At 42.7% G+C, this 6,000-nt stretch overlaps 1 protein-coding gene across 4 annotated transcripts in view; it reads left to right on the top strand.

The window, feature by feature from the left end:
• The first annotated feature begins 301 nt into the window (after positions 1-301).
• The window catches only part of HHLA1 (HERV-H LTR-associating 1), a 56,139-nt gene continuing 50,440 nt past the window's right edge, over positions 302-6,000 (top strand). For all 4 annotated transcript variants that reach the window (XR_008307032.1, XM_053249518.1, XM_053249517.1 and 1 more), the window contains exon 1: positions 302-572. The gene's annotated coding sequence lies outside the window, so the exon portion shown is untranslated. The remainder of the gene's footprint in view (positions 573-6,000) is intronic.

Here is a 6,000-nt window from a genome sequence, read left to right as displayed (position 1 = left end):
TAGGTTTTTTTCCAAATTCTTTCATGTTAAAAATCAGGGAGTCATCTTAAATTCAGATTCTCCTGCCTTGCAGGTAAATACAGTATAGCCTATATTTAATCTGTATTTTTAATGGGGTCATCTTTAACTCAAAATCATCTTCAATTTGGGTAAATACAATAATAGTGGCAAAAACATTTTTCCAAGGTCAAGCTGTCAGGAGCAACCTTTCCCTGATGACACTGGAAGTGCCTGTCCCTTTAAATGGTGGGAAAAAAGAATCCACTCAATTCTATTTTTCAGGGCAAGTAATTACTGCCAAATGTGGTTTCATGTCCCATCCTGCTAAATCATCCCTGCTAAGGGAGTCACTCTAGTTTGTGCCACAAGCACTTTGCTTGCCTATGAGAACCTTTCACTTATCCCACGTCCCTTTGGGATTGGAATTTCAGTTTTCACAGACTTTTCTTTTTAAAGCAAGGTTATCAAGCCTGTCCATTTGCAGCTTAGTTACCTTTCATCAAAAGGAGTGTGATAACCTCCTTGGCTGATTGCACTCGCTGGAGTTTATCAACACCATCCGCAGAAGCCAGGTAAGTTGAGACTAAAAGATACATAGATATGGTGGAGTAGAGAGAGAAAGAAAAAAACTCTGCATTCTTTCAAAATAAATATAGCCCTTTCCTGAAAGTTACAAATCGTGATCTAATATGTTAACAGACCAAACAGAATGATACATGCAACAGGATAGGATTTTTTTAAAGCTACCATGACTACTACTAGACTGCTTTTCAATGGTATATAAATTAAAGTTGGATTTCCAACTTTAATCTAAGGATCATTTAAGCTGGCTGGGTGGGGAAAATCACATGCATGCATATATGTATATGATCAAGGATGAGTAGATCTAGATTTTTTTTCTTTTCGCTTTTAAACATTTGCTTAAAATCTACAATAGTGGCCTTTGGCAACCTGGACCTGAACTGAAACCGGAAAATTGACATACAACAAAGTATCTCCTGTTACTTTCACAGCTACAGCCATACCAAGAGGAAAACACCTGGCAAATGATATGTCTTTTGTAGCAGCACAAAAAAGGAGCACATTTTAAGTTACTTGCTGCATTAATGGTCCAAGCGAAGCGTGGCTAATACTTTTGTTAGCTTGACACACCTGTCGGGTTAGAACAATGAACAGGCACTTAATCCCAATTGCATCTAATGTCCCTTTACTGTAACTCAAACAGCTAAGAAGGTTATGAAATTAATATATTTGGAGTTAAGCTGATTCATTCCTGGTGAAATTAATAGGCTAATACCCTGAAGCTTAAATTTATTTTGTTCTATTTGGGTCAAAAATAACAGAGATAATTGAAATTCTAGCCATATTGAGTGTCTAAATGTGCATATCGAATATTGCTGTCTTAAGGCTGAATGAAAGAACATGGTATTAAGATGTCAAATGCACCATTAAGAATCTTTGCCTCCCAAGTCAGGGAGGGGCTAGATGGGAGGTTTTGGGACATTATCTAGAGGCCTACTGAATGATTTGGGAACTTCCAGTACTGTTGTGTGACTGAAGTTAAACAGGACTGGATCGAGGGATACCAAGCATGAGTGGAAAGGGACTAGGAATATAGGAAGCTGCCATATGCCGAGTCAGACCATTGATCCATCTAGCTCAGTATTGTCCACACAGACGGGCAGCGGCTTCTCCAAGGTTGCAGGCAGGAATCTCTCTCAGCCCTCTCATGGAGATGCCAAGGAGGGAACTTGGTGCCTAGCTACTCTTCCCAGAGCGTCTCCATCCCTTAAGATGTCAACGAGATGTGCACATCCCTTGAGATGGGCACGAGCTGGTTCGGCGCCTCCTCTGGGAAGCGCTGAAACGGCTTGGACACCAACATTCGAACTGGCTCAGCACGGCGGGGAGTGCTTCCCTTAAAAAGCAGGTAAAGAGCTCCTCACCTGCTTGTCTGCTGCCCCACTGCTTTTCCAGTGGCAGCGACTACTCTCCAAAAGGCTGCGCGTAGCTGCGGTGCTATTCCCTGCAGCTTCCATGTGCCGATGCCGCATGGAGGCTGCAGGGAACAGCACCGCAGTTGCACCCGGCAGGGGCATAGCTATAATTGAGCAAAGGGATTCAAAGAACCCAGGGCCCCCAGTTCCTGAGCCCCCCCCCCAGCTCCACCCCTCCCTATTTTCTTCATTATCTCCCTCACTTCGAGGGGCTGCCAGAGAGAGGGTCAAACAGGGGCCCCCTCACCCCTAGCTATACCCCTGGCACATGGCCTTTTGGAAAGTGGGAACCACCACTGGAAAAGTGGCAGGGCAGTGGACAAGTAGGTTAGAAGCTCTTTACCTGTTTTTTAAGGGGACCGCTCCTTGCCCCACCACTGGCTGCTTGAATGGCCGTGCACATCCCTAAAAGGGACTTCCACGCAAGAAAGGTGGCCCTTGATTTCCACTGATTCCGCCTCCCACTGGGATCTCCCCCACCCCGACCGGCTCCATCCTCTGCCATTCTGGAGGGTGCCCTGACACTCAAGAGCATTGCAGCTTTTGGTGGTGTGGGGGCTGCAATTGGGATGAAGGGGCAGGAAAGTCCTGCTACATGAATGGAATTCTACTTGCACAGCTGAGGATCTTGCTATGTAGTCTGGATGGGAGGTTTCTGGGAGCCAAAAAAGCCCCCCAAGGAGGTGGACCTCAAAGTGCTGAAGAAAGGGGGGTGTTTATTCATAAATAAATAAATATTATTTGTATGTCCGCCCCATAACAATAGTTCTCTGGCTAGCTAGGATTGTTCTCTGGGTGGCTAAAAGTACTCAACTTAACCGTTTTTATGCTCAACACAGTTTGCGTGATCTCTCCTTATCGGCGGCAATGAAAAAGCAAGTTCAAAAAAATACAATTTAATCATTTATAACGGGACGGGAACTTTCAAAACATATAACATTTAAAAACATCCATCCATCTCTTTAAAATGTTACCCAGGCACCAGTGTTTACTTATGTAACAACTGTGTTACTGAAGTGGGCAGAAGCCAAAATGCTTAGCTAAACAGTTTCACACTTATAAAACTGAAAGAGAAAGAGTGCCGTATTCAGACATTACGTTGCACAAGCATACAGGTATCTGTGCACTCGTACTTCTTTTTGTGTGAATCACGATACATGTGGTGGTCATTTAAAAAGTGAACCTGGCTGCAGGCCACCTGAAATACAGGATACGGGTAAGGAGTGTACAACCGTGCATGCATTCAATGTAGTGTGTTAATAATTGTACTTGTGTACAGATCTGCATGAACACGCACTGTACAGATTGTTTGTGTATTGAACATAAAATGTGAGTAGAGCTAGAGAAGGAGAATCTCTATTAAGCATAAGCAACCTCTAAACCCCTGCTCTTCTACTAGTGTGTACAATAAAATCCGGCGGGGAGGGGGGGAGTATGCCAGCTATTTGTAATCCGAGCCGCATGTGTATATATAATGAATATGAATGAATATGAATTTTCTTCCTACAAGAAAAAACAATTTGCTACTGTCAATTAGGATAGCATGGGAAGCCCGTACGTCTTCATATGCCCCAGCTGAGCTAACTGGCACCAATATTCAAAGGAGCAAACATCCGATTGATAAAAGAAACATAGCATACACACTGCTTTAGGTTGATTTTGGTAATGAGCAGCTGATGTTGAAACCTCTCTCTGTTATACTGTACCTGACAGACATCAGTAACTAAAACGATTTTTAAAACAATAGACTTAGGTTAAGTGTTAGAAAAAAGTTGCTAAATCAGATGGCTTTCCCAAAAATTCAAAGTGAAACCATTTTGGGCACACCTCTAAAAGGCATTTCACATGAGGTCCCATTGTTTTTTATGGGATTTACCTGCAAGTAATAAGTTTATTATTGGGGTATGAAATAGCCCAGATTCAATTTATTTGATGTTAACATGTTGTGCAACTGGTCACTATTGACTGATTATTTGCCTGACTAGCATCTAGCTACTCAGTTACAAATACGACAAATATTTATATACCGCTGTTCAACAAAAGTTCCCAAAGTGGTCTGTATAAATAAATAAATTAATTAATTAATTAAATGGATCCCTGTCCCCAAAGAACTCACAGTCAAAAAAGAAACATCAGATAGACACCAGCAACAGTCACTGGAGGGATGCTGTGCTGAGGGTGGATTGGGCCAGTTGCTCTACCCTGACTAAATATTAGAGAATCACCACTTTAAAAGGTGTCGCTTTGCTCATTTAGTAGGAAGCCCTCTATGCAGAGGTGCACCTAGGTAATTTTGGAGCCTGGACCTAAAGGCCTTTGGAAATTCTCAACCCACAGCTGGAGGCCTCCCCCTGCTTTGGAGGCCCCCTACACACAGCAAATGTGTAGCAACTGAACTCACAAGAAAGTAAGCAACTGAACTCACAAGAACCTAAGAATATAAAACAGGTATATTTAGGCAAATGCACATTAGCAGAAACATTTCAACATGCAACTTAACATATTCCCATCCCACATATTTCTTTCCCCACTTCCCCCTCTGTCTCTAAAGCACCCGGCACAAGTCACAATCACACTTGGCTGTACACTCAGTGCAAGCCAGCAACAATCACACCACTCAGGACAGATTAAAGAGAATTTGGGGGCCCCCAGGGGATGTGGAGGCCCTGGACCTCGTCCCCGAAGTCCAGGAGTATGAGCACCACTTCCTCTATGCCACCCCAAAATATGCCCCCAACGGCTGCACAGTGACTCAGAAGTAGCATGCATGCCCCATTCTTGGAACTGTACTCAGGTACAGATCTGTGTGCCCGTACAGTTATTCACATGTTCTGTCAAACACACACACAGCAGTACACTTCCTATCTGGACCTGCATTTGAGAGGACCTATATCCAGGTTCACATTTAAAATGAATACATATACTGTCATCCAGATAAAAACATATGTGTGCATACAGACATGTGAGCACACATCCAGCATAATGACTGCATAGGGCGAACCTGTCCCCCTAAAAGATAATGAGCGAAAAAATGGAGTGCAATTATCAGGGAGAAGCTACAAAACAAATACAAAAAACCAGACTCTTCTGGTAAAGGACAGTTGTATGGAAAAAATTAAGAATCGGTTACAAATTTCATGGGAACTCATATTTGTCTTGGAATACAGCTGTCTAGTTTAACCAACATGTAATATATTCGTCAAATCTCATTCTCATTTCATTCTACACCATTCAACGTACTCTCTCAGTCCTCATGTGCTGTCAAGACGCTTGAAACCTGGTTGGAAAATTACTCAGGGACATATGAGAAACATCTCCTTTTATCTGTGACCATTTGTTGAACTGAACCACTAATGACAGCCACTGGGCTGACAGACCGGTTCATTCTTCTGTCCATTATTAATAGACTTCAAAGGCGTTGGTCTGTCTTCTCTCTGTCATTCATTCCAAAATGTTGCAATAAACGGAGGCTCGGATAATTGTTCTGCCAAACAGAGTGGCTATTTTGCAGATCTCACAAAGCTAACCTGATTGGGATTTTCTTTGGGGCCAAGTTTCTGATCTGTGGAACCAGTTTGGCCTATGAAAAGTGAAGAGTGTCTCAGAAACTAGCTCTCGGAGTCCAGGTTTGGAATCCAGGTTCTCAAACGGTTTCATGTGGAGTTTTCCCCATACAGGTGGTGTTGCCTGTAATTCATTTTGATCTTTCCTTTCCTTTTCTTTTTTCTTTTCTGTCACCATTCTGCACATATGGTGGGAATTCATGGTGGTTTACAGCAACATTCATTTTTTAAAAACCACAATAAAACACAAAGGTTCACTTTTGCGTATGTAAGCATAAAGAAGCACCCACCTGAACAGTATCTCATCCCTTGGGATCTGCATGAGAGGCCTTCTGGGTAATCTTCCTAATGGGAGCAAACCCTTGGCAAGGAGGTGCTTCTAACTCTTACACAGGCAAAAAGCTAAAATAAGTGACAGCATAGATGGACTGTTAAATTTA

This window comes from Hemicordylus capensis, chromosome 4, assembly GCF_027244095.1.
Source record: "Hemicordylus capensis ecotype Gifberg chromosome 4, rHemCap1.1.pri, whole genome shotgun sequence".
Taxonomy (NCBI): domain Eukaryota; kingdom Metazoa; phylum Chordata; class Lepidosauria; order Squamata; family Cordylidae; genus Hemicordylus; species Hemicordylus capensis.
This window is presented reverse-complemented; position numbering and strand designations above follow the sequence as displayed.